The sequence below is a fragment of the Eptesicus fuscus genome, chromosome 3 (genome assembly GCF_027574615.1).
Source record: "Eptesicus fuscus isolate TK198812 chromosome 3, DD_ASM_mEF_20220401, whole genome shotgun sequence".
NCBI lineage: Eukaryota > Metazoa > Chordata > Mammalia > Chiroptera > Vespertilionidae > Eptesicus > Eptesicus fuscus.
The window spans coordinates 42,965,703-42,981,149 of record NC_072475.1 but is presented as its reverse complement, the minus strand read 5'-3'; positions in this window follow the sequence as shown (position 1 = coordinate 42,981,149).

Sequence of the window (15,447 nt, the reverse complement as noted above, 5' to 3'; positions counted from 1 at the left end):
GCCGCTCTGGGCGAGGGGGGCGGAAACGGCCGCCTGCCCGTCAACCCCGAGGCCCGCCTCTAGCCACCGGCCGCCCACTCACAGGCCGCCGGGAGGGCTGGCTCTGCCCCGACAGCGCTCTGCTGGAGCTCAGTTGGCGGCACCTCCATCAAGCCCATCCTCAGGGTCTGCAAGACCTGGAGTGGGCGGGGCCAAGGAAAAGATGAATTAGATTGGGCGGAGCAACACAGTCCGTCAGAGGGAAAACCCGCCTCCTGTCGCCTGTCGGTGGTTAGTAATCGAGGAGCTGCTGTCCAGGTACAATGAACCGGGGGCGCCCTCCTGTGGCCGGTACATGTCCAGAGACGTCCCCACGTGGCTGTCTTTTCTCCAGGCACATCCAGACCCTAAATTCAGCTTAGGGTACTATCAGGAGGCACTCACCTCGAAAAATCCTGCGACCACAGCCTTCTCGCTCATTCATTCATTCACTCATTCATTCATTCATTCATTCATTTATTCAGCCGTATATTTCATCCTTCTTTGAGCCAAAGACTCCAGTAACCGGCGCTACAGCAAAGGATAAGACAGAGGTTTGTGTTCTTTTTCTTGGAGCTAGTTTAGTGGTGGAGGCAGGCATGAAGTCATCACAGACGAGTGTAACAGGTATTATGCAGGAAGGACAGAGTTACTAGAGCACATGTGAGGGGGATGGCTATGTCTGGCCCTGAGGAAATTACATGCAAGCTGAAATATGAATGATGAATAGGTGAAGTGTGTGTGTGTGTGTTCTGGGAGTGGGGGCGGTGGCTGTTTCAGGCAGAGCAAACATACTTTGTGTGAAGTCCCAAGGTAAGAGAAACTGCTGTTCATGGAAGGAACCTGACAGAAGTTCAGATCTTGAGTGCAGAGTCTGAGAAGGGCTGAAAAAGGCTTAGCAGTAGGTGTGGAGGAACCAGAGGAATTTTTTTCCAGAATCATAAGGCTTTTCTGAGGGCCAGGGCTGGAGGCAGAGACATTACCCAATCAGATTAGCATGGCTGCTCTGGGAAGGATGAGTAGGCGAAGGTGCTGGGGGAAATCAGATCAGAGAGGACGCTGTACAGTGGTCAGGCAGAAGGTGGTGGCTTGGGCTAGAGTGGTGGCTAGGGTTGGAGAGGAGTGGGCAGGTCTAATATGTTTTCAGAGGTAGAGTTAATGGGATTTGTGATTGAGTAGTTGAGAGATGGGTGGTAGATGGAGACATCAAGGAGAACCGCAAGTTTCTGGTTTAAACAAATGGACTTCTACCCCGTTTGCTCAACAAACATTTACAAAGTGCAATAAACACTCTGAAACAATAGGTTCCATTTATTGCGAGGTAGATGTTATTTTAGCTTCATTTCACAAACAAAACTGACATCTAGAAAGACTTAGTGACTTGTCCCAAGTCATAGTGCTAATAAGGGTCAGGGATGGGATTTGAACCCAGGGCTGCATAGCTTTTAGACACGCTCATTCTACTTCATCGGAGATCTAAGTATCACCTAGGTGCTTGTTAAAAACTCAGAATCCTGAGTCCACCTCGGATCTTGGAACTCAGAGTCTCTGAGATAATGAACCCAGCATTCTGTATTTTAGACAAGGGTTCTAGGTGACTCTGATGCTCACTAAAATCTGGGAATCACTATCGCCATGCAGCTTCTCACTGTCCTAACTGGAGAAACATCCTTCCATGCCTTTCCCAGTGACCCTAAGATTTCTGGAGGCAGAGTGAGAGATCAGAGCTAGGCCTCAGAAGCAAGATGGTAACACTTAATCATTTTACTGTGAAGTAACCTAGTTCCCGTCCTAAAAGCTCCATTGGGGTAAATGGGGTCATGGATCCAGTACTCAAGGACATTGCTCTGAGGGAGGTCAGTCCTCCTGGCCAGACCGAGGCATGTGGGGTGAATGGGGCTCAATCAGGGGTGGAGATTGAGATGCCATGAGACGGAAGGCTCGGGGAGGCCAGACAGAAGCCCAGATTCCATACCCAACCCCGGTACTTCTGCCTCCCAGATTTGTTCTCAAGTCCTAGGCCACAGAAGGAGTCTCACAGATCATTTGTACAACCCTCCCATTGCAGAGCTGGAAAGCTTGAGGCCTAGAGAGTGGACTGCTTGCCCGACAGTCCCCTCTGCCCTGGGGTGCTGGTTGGAACAGGGTAACATTTCAGCAGGTGGCCTAGCAGCAACACCTCTAAGCTGAAGCCCCGCTGGTCGTGAGGCGGATCTGTGAAGCCGACACTCCTGTTTGCGCAGCATCTGTGCCAGGCTAGGCCTCGCCCTGGACAAACACAGCCTGCCGGGCGGCAGGCACCAAGCTCCTTTGTTCTTGGGCCTGAAAACAGAGGCAGCAGGGCCAGCAGGTATCAGAAGGCCCTTTCTGACCGGATGTTGGCACCATGGTTCCCACGGGAATGCTTCCTGATCAAGAGGCCGACAGGCTGAAGGGCATCTGGGTATTGGCGACAACAGCCTATGTCAGGAAGGTGACCACCTGGCAACATAGGGGACATGAGAGGGGGCAGGTGGAGGGATGGGGACTGAAAGCCAGACCAGATAAGGACTGGAACACCTTCATCTCCTCAGGGCTAGGTAGACAAAAGGTGCTAAGCTTCTTATCTTTCCAGGCTGAGGAGGTGCCAAGGAACCCAGGGAGCAGGCTTTGATTTTGGAATGAAAGGAAATCATCCAGACTGAGGTCAAGGCACCTCTCTCTGAGCCCATTTGAGTCTTGGAGGAAGTTTATGTAGAAGCAAGAGTTTGGGCTTTGGCATCAGAGAGACCTAACTCCACATCCTTGCTGGGGGATGGGGCCTGGAGTGGGCAGGGCCTTTCAGAGAGGAAGGGAGAGGGAAAGAGAGATAGAAACATCAGTGAGGAGAGAGATCGAGCCTGCAGCCCAGGCATGTGCCCTTAACCAGAATCCAACCGGGGAACTTCAGTCCACAGGCTGATGCTCTATCCACTGTGCCAATCTGGCTAGGGCCAGCTGGGGGACTTAGGACAAGAAGCCGAACCTTTCTGAGTCCAAGTGGGATGATAATCATACCTCCCTTGCAGGGTTATTGTAAAGCTCTAGCCACACGGCCAGGCGTACTGCAGGTGCCTGATAAATGGTCCTATGATAATTAATGCCCAGTCCCCAGAACCATGCTGGAAACACTGTCAGTTTGGGGACCGCTAAAGGAATGTGTGTGAATTGAATTGGGGCTCAATGCCCCTGTGGCTGTGATCAACTTCAGATTCTCCTTTAAAAAGATAATAAATATGTGTCCCCGAGTTTGTGGGTTGGGATTGTTGCAAGAAATACAAAAGTGAGAGAAGAGAGCTTTGGAGCAATAAAGTGATAGTGGGATTGGTTTGGTGAGAGTTTTAGGGGCTTTGGTTGAGGACCAGGGTAAAGGCAAGGAGACCAGGGAAGAGGCCACAGCCAGAGTTGATGGTAACAGGGCTTGGGATGTATGTAGCACAGTGGTTTGAGCAATGGCATGGGTGGTCATTTACAAGAAGAGAAGGAACGACTGAGGGAGGAACAATTTGGTTGGCGGGGGGAGGGTGCTGGGGACTGAGGCCGTTACTTTGGACTGGCTGTTTGGGAGACCTGTCATACATCTGAATGAGTTCCTTGAGCAGACAGCTGGCTTCACCACTCCCATCTCCTCCACTGAACCCCTCCCTGCCATCTAAGCAGCCTCAGTGTCTGGTCTCTCCTCAGGGCCTTTGCACTGGTTGTTCCCTCTGCCTGGATGCTCTTCTCCCAGCTCTTGGAGAGTTGCCTCCTTTGAGCATGTAGGTCTCTGCTTAAAGGTTTACCTCCCTGACCATTTGGTCTACTCCCTCTTCCCCACACCATCGCTGTCTAGCCCATTGCACTATTTTATTTTCCTTATACTCTTCAGCACTAGATGAGATTATGCTATTTAGTCATTGGGTTACATGTGTCGTGTCTCTCTCCCTTTCTAGAATGTAAGCTTCCTGAGGGCAGGGGCTTGTCTCATTTACCACTGAATCCCCAGTGTAATGCCAGTGCCCTGTGTGAAGCAGCATCTCAACAACAATTCTCTAAATCAGTGGTTCTCAACCTTTCTAATGCCGCGACCCTTTAATACAGTTCCTCATGTTGTGGTGACCCCCGACCATAAAATTATTTTCGTTGCTACTTCATAACCGTAATTTTGCTACTGTTAATGAATCGTAATGTAAATATCTGTGTTTTCCGATGGTCTTAGGCGACCCTGCTAGCAGTTCTCAACCTGTGGGTTGCGACCCACAGGTTGAGAACCGCTGCTGTAGAGCCTAAGACCATCGGAAAACACAGATATTTACATTACGATTCATTAACAGTAGCAAAATTACGGTTATCCTGCTAGCAGTTCTCAACCTGTGGGTTGCGACCCACAGGTTGAGAACCGCTGCTGTAGAGCCTAAGACCGTTGGAAAACACAGATATTTACATTACGATTCATTAACAGTAGCAAAATTACGGTTATGAAGTAGCAACGAAAATAATTTTATGGTCAGGGGTCACCACAACATGAGGAACTGTATTAAAGGGTCGCGGCATTAGAAAGGTTGAGAACCACTGCTCTAAATGAATCAGTAAGTACAGTAAATCTGTGGTATCCATGCTGCTACTACCTCTTCCCAAGCCTGTGGCAGACGTTGCTCATTGGTCTCAGTTCTGGCTTCCCCTAGGCAAGAGTGGAGGAGGAAATGGATGCGTTTTGACTGAACCTCTCTGTGATCTTAAGTGGAGGTGCTTTAAACACCTCCCAGCGTGACAGTGCTTGTCAATCTATCAGAGTTGGTGCATGAAATTTCACGGACCTGCCATCCCCATAGTCACTGTGGCATAGTGGACAAAGGTACCTTGCCTGCTACCCGTGGGACCCCGTGTGAAGCTTTTAAAGCTCTTTGGACCTCAGTTTCCTCATCTGATGTCCCCCAAGATGGGGGGGGAGTCTTTCCACCCTCTTTTTATGGGCCGGGCCTCCAGTCTAGAGCCGGATGCCATGTGCAGACATGCCAAATCCCCCAGACAGGGGCTCAGATCCTTTCTTTCTCTTGAATCACAACCTCTTCTGCACGCCTCTCTCTCTCTCCTTCCCCTGCTTTCTCACCAGCCCCAGAAGGCAAGGCTGGAAGCACCGTTGGCACCTGGTCCAACAAAATCCTCATTTTCAGGTGAGGAAACTGAGCTCGGAGAAGGAAAGTCAACGGCGCCAGAAATCCAACAATGATTAGTTGTCCACACCTAGCGCTTTGGCTGCAGCCATTTCTCTCCCTGGGGCCTGGGCACTTGCATCAGCACCTCCTCTCCAGGATGGGGAGGGGGTGGGGTTTGCTGCAGCTTCCTTCTACTCAGACACATTCCCAAGCTCCAGGGGGCTGACAGCCTGGCTTCCCTCCAGGCCCTGGGCAGTTGGCAGGAGAAGGATGCCCTGTGGATTCCTGGCTTCTTCCCCCACTTCCGAGCCACCCATTCAAAGCAGGTGAGAAAGGTGCAGGCTTCTTTCTCCACAGTTGCTTTCGGAAACTGCCTCGGGTTGTTTGGGCCAGCTCGCGGCTCTTAGCTTTTCCAAAGACAATGAGCGCCCTGTTGGCCGCGGCTCCCCTTCATCATCTTCCGATCTTACCAGGTTCATCCCCTTCCTTCTCTTGATGCTATTCTGCAGCCAGTACCCTCTCTGACAAGGGCTCAGTTCTGGCTTCCCCCGGGGAAGGGTGGAGGAGGAAATGGATGAGTATTGACTAAACCGCTCTGTGATCTTAAGTGGAGGTGCTTTAAACACCTCCCAGAGAGGGGGAGCTCCACTTGCCTTTGAGCCTGCCTGTGCAGAGCTCTTGTTTGCAAACTGTCTTTTCTGGTGGAGAAGCCGCACTTCCTTTTCTAGGAGCTATTTGGGGAAACACTAACGTTTGCAGGAACAGAGAGCCAGCTCCCTGCTCAGGAGGACAGCGAGGACCCAGAGGGGTGCAGAAGTGCTAATTAAAGACCAGTGTCCGTAGACATTTGGGGAAAGTTAAAAAATGGAAAAGACTGGGGCTTTCATGTTTAATTAGAAAGGAGGAAATATCAAGGACTAGGAAATTTTTACGGAGACAGATTTTTAACTCGATACTCAACATTTCAGCCCATTTATTGAAGTTATTCAGTGTTGTGGGCCACAGGCATAGACAGGCACAGACCCGCTGAGGAGGACGCCAGGACAGAGGTCATGAGAGGCAGACTCGGAGCTGCAACCAGGCTGAGGCCTGGAGATGAAGAGGAATTGGCCAGGATCGATGGCAGAAGGCAAAGGCTGAGCCACGGGGTCCTCAGCCCTAGACACAATAGAATCACCTGAGGAGTTTTTTAAAATGAAGGGTGCCCACCCCCCAGCCCCCACCAGAGATCCTGACCTGCAATGGAGTGTTAGGGGCAGAAATGGAATAGTAGGAACTAGCTATTATTATTAAGAAATATTAACAATGCTCTGCTTAACTGTGATGGTTCTATTCTGGTTAGAGAAAGCACTTTCTAACCTGGCTGAGAGTTGTACACCTCAGGACATAGGAGCCAATATCAGAATGCAGTCCATCCTCCTTTTCTGTGAACTGCCTATCATTGCGGAAAGATTAAACAATCTAGTCCTGGAGGTGCCCCGGGGCACCCGCCCTCTGCAAACCGCCCCCCCACCACCACCACCACCCACATTGCCTATAACCTATAACCATTATACCTTGCCTACTTTCCCATGTACTCTTTGTCCCTCTACCCAACATAAACAGCTGGCTAGTGGGGAGGGGCAGAGCAGATTTTTGTGGATGACCTGCTGCTCTCCCGTACTGCCAGCATTATTGGAATAAGCACTCATATATGATTCAACCCTGTCTCTGCTTAATTGGCTCAAATAGTGACAGGCAGCCTGGACCCCATTGGTTGTCCAGTTTTAGGAATCTGGTCACTGATGTATTTTAAAAGCTCCCCAGGTGGGTCTAAAGTTGGGGGTCAGTAGGGAGAACCACCAGATCATAAAGTCTGCACTGGGGGGGACAATTTAGGAGTCATTGGCAAGATCAACAGGGCCATATTGCAGAGGGCTCCACCAGCCCAGTTAAGGAGTTTGGAATCCAGCCCTATGGACATAGGAAGCCTCATTTGGGTTTTAAGGTTTCAAGCAGAGGAAAAGTCAGTCATATTTGCTTTTTAAAACAATGCCTTTTAGCCCAGCTGGTGTGGCTCAGTGGTTGAGCATCAACATATGAACCAGGAGGTCAGGTTCGATTCCTGATCAGGTCTCAGGCTTGATCCGCAGTAGGGGGTGTGTGGGATGTGGCCCATTGGTGATTCTCTTTCAACATTGATGTTTCTGTCTCTCTCCCTCTCCCTTCCTCTCTGAAATCTCTCTATATATACACTTAAAACGCCTTTTAGTCTCGTACTTCCCCTCCTCCCTTCCCCATCCCCACCTGATGTGCAAGTTTCCCTACTCCGGACCCCCAGAGTCAATGGGACCTGCTCTCCTTCCCTCCGCAGACCTAGCGGCCTTTGCCAGGCTTTGCTGCAGGTCTCAGGTGGGAAAGGTTCATTGGGATGCCCCGCCCCTCCTCCTCGCTGTCCCTGTTCCCAGCGTCTGCCCAGGTACTGGCTCTGGCCAATTTCTTCCTGGGCTTCTTTCCCAGCCCAGCCAGACGTGGCACCTGATCTGCCCCAGTGTTCCAGCAGGCATAGTACAAGAGAGGCATTTTCTTCTCCCTGATTTCTGAAGCTACCCTCTGGGGTCAGGCCTAACTGTGTTTTCCTTTTCAGAATGCATTTTGTCAGACCTGTCTGGGTCCCTACTGCTACTCAGAGTCCTCGCCGCACCCCCCTGCTCCCAGCTGGAAGGAGTGAAAGAAATAAGGGCTTCAGAGCCAGGCCAGCCTGGGTTAGAAACCTGACCCCACCTCTCCTTAGCTTTGTGACCGTCAGCAATTCACTTCATCTGAGTCTCCATTCCCTCAAAGGAGGAGCCCTTCCAAGTGCTCGGGTACTGGGAGAAACAGGAGAGGGGAAGATGCTGGCCCCCAGGAAAGCCCAGGTTGTGTCACTGACCCAGAGGCACAGGTGAAGGGCCACTGGAATGTAGGTGGGTTGTAACATGCTATGACCCTGTCCCTATCTGTGCCTCGGAAACTGGCCAAGTAAATCAGCATCCTTGGAAGTTGGCGGGTTTGGGGGATCAAGGAAAAGGCCTGGAGGGGGATGTTCTCCACATCCCACTGGGATACAAGAGCAAGATAGGTATGGTCTGTGCCTTCATGGAGCTTCTGGTCTAGTAGGGGAAAGCATTACTGATGAGATTAAATTATTCAAATGGCATGAGTGCTGTGCAGAAGTGTGCAATGTTATAAAGCAGGTTCAGGAGACCTGGCAAGGCTCTACTCAGGGTATGCCATGTACGCTGAAATGTTAAGACTTACCTACCCAGGTAAGGCAGCCTAGGAGACTGACCTACCCAGGTAAGGCAGGCTGGGAGACTGACCTACCCAGGTAAGGCAGGCTGGGAGACTGACCTACCCAGGTAAGGCAGGCTGGGGAGACTGACCTACCCAGGTAAGGCAGCCTGGGAGACTGACCTACCCAGGTAAGGCAGCCTGGGAGACTGACCTACCCAGGTAAGGCAGCCTGGGAGACTGACCTACCCAGGTAAGGCAGCCTGGGAGACTGACCTACCCAGGTAAGGCAGCCTGGGAGACTGACCTACCCAGGTAAGGCAGGCTGGGGAGAGTGACCTACCCAGGTAAGGCAGCCTGGGAGGCTTACCTACCCAGGTAAGGCAGGCTGGGGAGAGTGACCTACCCAGGTAAGGCAGCCTGGGAGAGTGACCTACCCAGGTAAGACAGCCTGGGAGAGTGACCTACCCAGGTAAGGCAGGCTGGGAGACTGACCTACCCAGGTAAGGCAGGCAGGGAAGGGGCAGAGCAGGAAGAGGCACAGTAATGAATGAGATACCCTTCCTGATATTTTCTCACAAAATTGCAGAACCCAGAAAGTACTCTGAACTGCCCTGAAATGTTGTACTCCCCAGGCTGAACCCTCAGGCCTTTGTCAGTGCCCCTGGAGTGGGGCGGGGGTGTGGGGGCACCAGCTACACCCATGACTCTTTCCCATGCTCCTGACCCCATCTATCCACTGGCTCCTGGATGTTTCTGTTTGGGTGTCCTTCAGGCACCTCCAAATCCAAGATGTCCAAAATTATAGCCATCTCCCTACCACCCCCAACCCCACCACTTCCTCCTTCTAATTCTGTATCTCATTGCAGGACTTCCATCCACCAGGTGCCCACACCAGAAACCTGAGTGTCTGCATCCTGTCCTTCCTTCATGCATCCTGTTGACTATCGCTCATGACAGATTTCAGTTACCGAACCTTTCTTTTCGTGCTCTCTAGTCATTCACATCCTCCTGTACATCTTAGCTGCTGCCTCAGTATAAGTTAGTCCTCCCTGTCCTGCCTGCTGGATTGCAATTACCTTTTAACTGGTCCCTGAACTCTTAACCACTATGTTATTCTGTTAAATTATCGTTTGTGATTGAGTGAGGTGGCCCTGCCAGCCACCTGCCCTTGGTATAGAGATGCAGAGTGTAGACTCTGCATCAAGCAGGTTGGGTTCAAGTGCTGTCATACATCAGTGTGATCTTGAGCAAGCCATATAACCTCTCTAAGCTTCAGTTTCCTCACCTGGAGAACCGAGATAAACAACACCTGGGTAATAGAAAATGGAGATAAAACAACACGCTGCTGTTTCTGTCACACTCAACATACTTCCCTCCCTTTCATCCTTCCTATGGGTGACACGCCTCTCCGCAACTCCACATGGTGGGGTTGCCAATCACAGAACCTGCTCCCGATCACAGGGGTGGGCACTGGCCCAGGTCAGGCCAGGCAGAGCCTTCTCCCAGGAGCTGGGCTGAAGAGACAGCCCAGGGACTGAAGGCAGCTCATGCTGAGCCAGAGGAGCAGCACCCTCTAGACAGGGTCCAGACCACAGCAAGTTCTGGTCCTGTCCCAACCCACCCCAATGCCTGGCTGTTGTTTTTGTTGTTGTTGTTGTTGTTGTTATTGTTGTTGTTGTTGTTCTTCTTCTTCTTCTTCTTCTTCTTCTTCTTCTTCCTTTTCTCTCTCTTTCATCTCTCTCTCTCTCTCTCTCTCTCTCTCTCTCTCTCTCTCTCTCTCTCTCTCAAGTTAGGGCCTGTTTTTGATCCTAAATCCTAAAAATCCACATCATAGCCCTGTTGCCATGATGAACTGGGGCCTTCAGTTCCAAGAATGTTAGCTCTCAGAATGATGACTGCCCACCCCAGTCATCCTGGAAGCCAAGTCTGCCAGGAAGTGAGGCTCACTGGGGTCCATTCAGTGGAGCATGGGCGTCCAGTGAATGGCAAGTCACATGAAGGCAAGGATTGCTGACTGGTGACCACCTCTCCCCGTGGGCCTGTACAGTGTCTGGCACTTAGTAGGTTCTCCAACATCTGCTAACTGTTGATGATGTTCAGAGTCTGCAGATATAACCACTTGCTGTTCTTACAGAGGTTTGGCACTAAAACCCCACCCCCTTGGCCTGTGGTTATTACAGGTGCCAGAGTCATCCCTCCGACAGGATCAGTCCTGGGCTCCAGCTCTGAATCTGTCTTCCCAGGAATTCCCCAAGCTCCAATGCTATTGCTCTAAATGTCTGTTATTCTTGTCTCTTCAGGATCGCCTCAATCCCCCCATTTTCCCAGTCCAGTCATATGATTCCAGTGAACCCTTCAGTCAGTGGACCCCACACTATGGACCCTGGGATGACCATGAGCCTAGGGGGAGACCATGCAGCTGCCTTCATTTCCCAGAGCTGTAATGCTGTGACTTGGGGCTTTCTGGTGGCCAGCCTCCTCGAATATCAGGACAGTCCATCTGCATGACAGAAAATGAGACCGAGAAGAAAGGCAGAAGACAACAAGAGACTTGAGATCTCATTTGGGTTCCTCTATCCAGTTTGCTTCTGGGGCTAACTCCCTCTAGGTGATGAGCAGATTCATTTCTTAACACACTTTTGTTGGGCTCCTAGTGCATGAAATAAGGTAAGATACTGCTATTGTCTTTGAGGGAGTCATTGTGCTGTGACAGGCATATGTATGTGTGTGTATACACACACACAGTGGATAATGAAGGAAGCACAAAAGCAAGAGGTCACTGTTATTTGGGCCGGGGTGGGTCGCAGCTCAACAAAGCCTGCACGGAGGTGGTGACCCCCAGAGGGGTGTTGAAACGCCACTGGTGGGAGTGATCCTCAATGGGTCTACTCTTTAGAGTAAAAGGCTAGGCTGCGAGTTGGAAATCCTTTGTGGACTTCCTTCTAAGGCTACGCCTTTGTTCCATGAGCACGCTGCTGAGCTGGAGCCTTCACTCAGGAGGTGGCACGATGCTGGAACGGAACCGCCGAGGGGCCTCCCACCACAGGTCTCCCATTGTGTCCTGCCATTTCCTCCGGAAGTTTTCATGTTGGAAGGCCGCCCTGACCTACCTCTTCAGGTTGATCAAATGGCCCAATTATCTATGTGGGATCCCAGACTGTCTTGAACTGAATAGATGGGAGTCGGGGGATGGGGTGCCGTCTAAAGGAGAAAGTGCCAGAGAGTCCAGCCATCCACAAGCTGTTAACTGGAGCCGGCTGCCCACAAAGGATCCCTTTGTTGTTCCAGGAGGTGTTGTCACAAGAGCTTGGCCACAACTCACGAAGCACATCCAGGAACTGTTTTCGTGAAAGGGCTGGCAGGGAGCACTGTCTGGTGGCCTGGATCGGATTCTGATCTTGAGGAGACTGGGAGGGGGAACACCTGCCAGGCTTCCCGGCACCACCTGCCGCTGGAGCTGGCTCTCCCAGGGGCAGTGAGCAAGGAGCATGGCCCGAACTCCACAGTGAGAGCACAGGGAACAGAGCTGCTGAGCTGTGGTCAGCTCCCTCTCTGAAAAGATCCCAGGCTCTCCTACTTCCATCCTACATCTCCTTGTTGTAGCAATCATTGTAGCTCTTCCCCTATGATTTGCTCTCTGGCCTTAAATCATATCCACACTGACCACGGCAGAATATTAGAAGTCTAAATACTCTGGATAGGAAATGGACCTGAATTGCCACTTTTATCTTTCGCATGACCCTAGAATGTATCTTTCAAACCTGAACACTTTGAAGAGTCCAAGGAGGTGCGATTAGAAGTTTTTCTGGGACAACTGGCATGGACTGCGGCCACCTCAGGAAAACCTAGTCGTTTGGGCTCCCTATGTATTCCCCCAAACCAAAGGTCACGACAAAAGGACGATGCCTTGAAACAGATTGTTGGAGGAGATCACCAACAAGCTGGTCCAGGTCCTAGTGGGCTTCATGTCTCTCACTCCATGTTTCATAGCAGAATGTTCTGAATCAACAATGGCACAGCTTGCCTTAGCGACCTCCATCCAGACTTCTCTGAGGATTACATAGCCAAGAACGTCATCTGGATGCATTCCTTGTGTAACTATTCTTCCATTGATTTTTTTTTTTTTAACCACAAAAGACTATTAAGCACAGAATAAGAAGGTAGGCTTGTACGTGTGAGATCTGGCAATCCTAGTGTGGGTGAGGACATAAAGCAACAGAAACTCTGGCATGCTGCTGACACAAGGGGAAATGCAAAATAAATGTAAAGAGCCCAATGCCCTCAGCCCAGGAATTCCACTCCCGGGTGTACACCCTTGTGAAACGCTTATGTGTGTGCAAAAGGTTACCTGAACAAAAGTGTGTGTAGCAACGTTGTCTAAAAACGTACATGATAACAACCTAAAGGTCCATCAACAGAGTCATGGGTTTTAAAAAGTGATGATAAAATCAAACAATCCCATTAAAAAATAGGCAGAGAATCAGAATAGACATTTTTCCAAGGAAGACTCACAGATGCCCTAACCGGTTTGGCTCAGTGGATGGAGCGTTGGCCTGTGGACTGAGGGGTCCCGGGTTCGGTTCCGGTCAAGGGTGTGTGCCTTGGTTGCGGGCACATCCCCAGTAGGAAGTGTGCAGGAGGCAGCTGATCGATGTTTCTCTCTCATCGATGTTTCTAGCTCTCTATCCCTCTCCCTTCCTCTCCGTAAAAAATCAATAAAATATATTTAATAATAAAAAAAAAAAGACTCACAGATGGCCAACAGGTACATGGAAAAAACACTTAACATCACAAATCATCAGGGAAATGCAAATCAAACCACAATGAGTTACCACTTCACACCTGTTAGAATGGCCATCGTCAAAAAGACAAGCGATAACAGGTGTTGGCGAGGATGTGGCGAAAGGGAACCCTTGTGCACTGTTGGTGGGAATGTAAATTGGTGCAGCCATATGGAAAACAGCGTGAAGGTTCCTGAAATAATTAAAAATAGAACTGCCAGCCTGGTCATCGTGGCTCAGTGGTTGAGCATTGACCTCTAAACCAGGAGGTCATGGTTCAATTCCCTGTCAAGGCACATGCCCAGATTGCAGGCTCGATCCCCAGTGTGGGGCATGCAGGAGGCAGCCGATCAATGATTCTTTCTCATCATTGATGTTTCTATCTCTCTCTTCCTCTCCCTTCCTCTCTGAAATCAATTAAAATATACTTAAAAATTAAAAAAAAAATAGAACTGCCATATGACCCAGCAATTCCACTGCTGGGTATGTCTCTGAAGGAAACTTAATCACTGTCTCAAAATGGTATCTACACCCTCATGTTCATGGCAGCATTTTTTTTTTTTACAATAGCCAAGACATGGGAATAACCTAAATGTCCATCAACAAATGAACGAATAAAGAAAATATGGCACGTATATACAACTGAATATTATTCAGCCATAAAAAAGGCTGCGTGGAGGTGGTGACCCCCAGAGGGTATTGAAACGCCACTGGTAGGGGTGATCCTCAATGGGTCTACTCTTTAAAGTAAAAGGCTAGGCGGCTGAGTTGGAAATTCTTTGTGGACTTACTTCTAAGGCTATCCACAAGCTGTTAACTGGATACCTTTGTTACAGGAGCACGCTGCTGAGCGGGAGGCCTTCTTCTCCCACCACAGATTCCAGCCATTTGCAACAACATGGATGGATCTTAAAGGCATGATGCTAAGCGAAATAAGTCAGACAAATACCATATAATCTAACTCACATGTGGACTCTAAGGGGGAAAAAACACACCTGAATTCATAGATCCAGAGAACAAATTGGTTGGTATCAGAAAACAGAGGGGGGAGAGAGTTGGGGGGGGGGGCGGGGAGGAGAAGGGTGAGTGAAATGGGTGAAGGCGATCAAAAGATACAAACTTCTAATTATAAGATAAATAATCCTGGAGGTGTAATGTACAGTATGATGGCTACAGCTAGCAATACTATATAGTATATTTGAAAGTTGCTAAGAGAGTATATCTTAAAAGTTCTCATCACAAGATTTGTAACTATGTGTGGTGATGGGTGTTAAGTAAACTGTAATCATTTCACAATGTATATATATATATATATATATATATATATATCAAAGCATTATGTTGTACACATAAAACTAATACCGTGTTGCATGTCAATTATATCCCAATAAAAATAAAAAAATAAAAAGTGATCATGCATAAATTGGAGATCTGTGTCAACATGGATAAATGTCAAAAACAATTTTGAGAGGCAAAGTTTCAGAAGGATTTCCTTTCCCTGACACTGTCTATAAGAGGCTCTAAATGTGCAGTCAGATACTATGCACTGTTTATAGATCTTTGCATATGTGGTAAAGGTATATAAGCATGCAGGAATATGATAAGCACCAAATTCAGGACAGCGGCTGGAGGGGAGAGAGCTGAGGGGATCGAGAGGATCAGGAGGGGAATTCAGAGACTTCAACCGTGTAATATTTCATTTCTTAAGCTGGATGGTGGGTAAGCAAGACTCATTCTAGGCTTTTGACTGAGACGGGGCTTCGTTCCAATGCCAGTCCAGTACCTAACTTCAGTTTCCTTAGACACAATTCCCAACCTCTCAGTGTACCCATTTCCTTTTCTGTAATGGGATCCTGAAGTGCCCACCACATAGGGTGGCTGGGAAAATCCTTTCATAATGTTTTTTAAGGATTTACTGTGTTCCCTGCATAAAGACGCCATCTTGGCTCTTCCTGCAGCAAGTGCTTCAGAAATGGGAACTGGACTGAGTGGGTACCCTTGCCTGTACCCATGGCCTAGGGTACAGCTGGGCCTGTGTAATGTGGCCATTGGCGAAGACACCCTGGCCAGGTACACTGCTCAACAAATCTCTCCTTGTCTCCCTCCCTCCTCCCTGTTCCTCCCCCTGCTCATTCACAGGACTAGAGGGGTAGATGCCACAGTCACACCAGCGTCAAATGACAAAACTGGGATTCTAATCCAGATGTCTCAAAGGCAACGCTTTTCCCAACTAAGCCAGG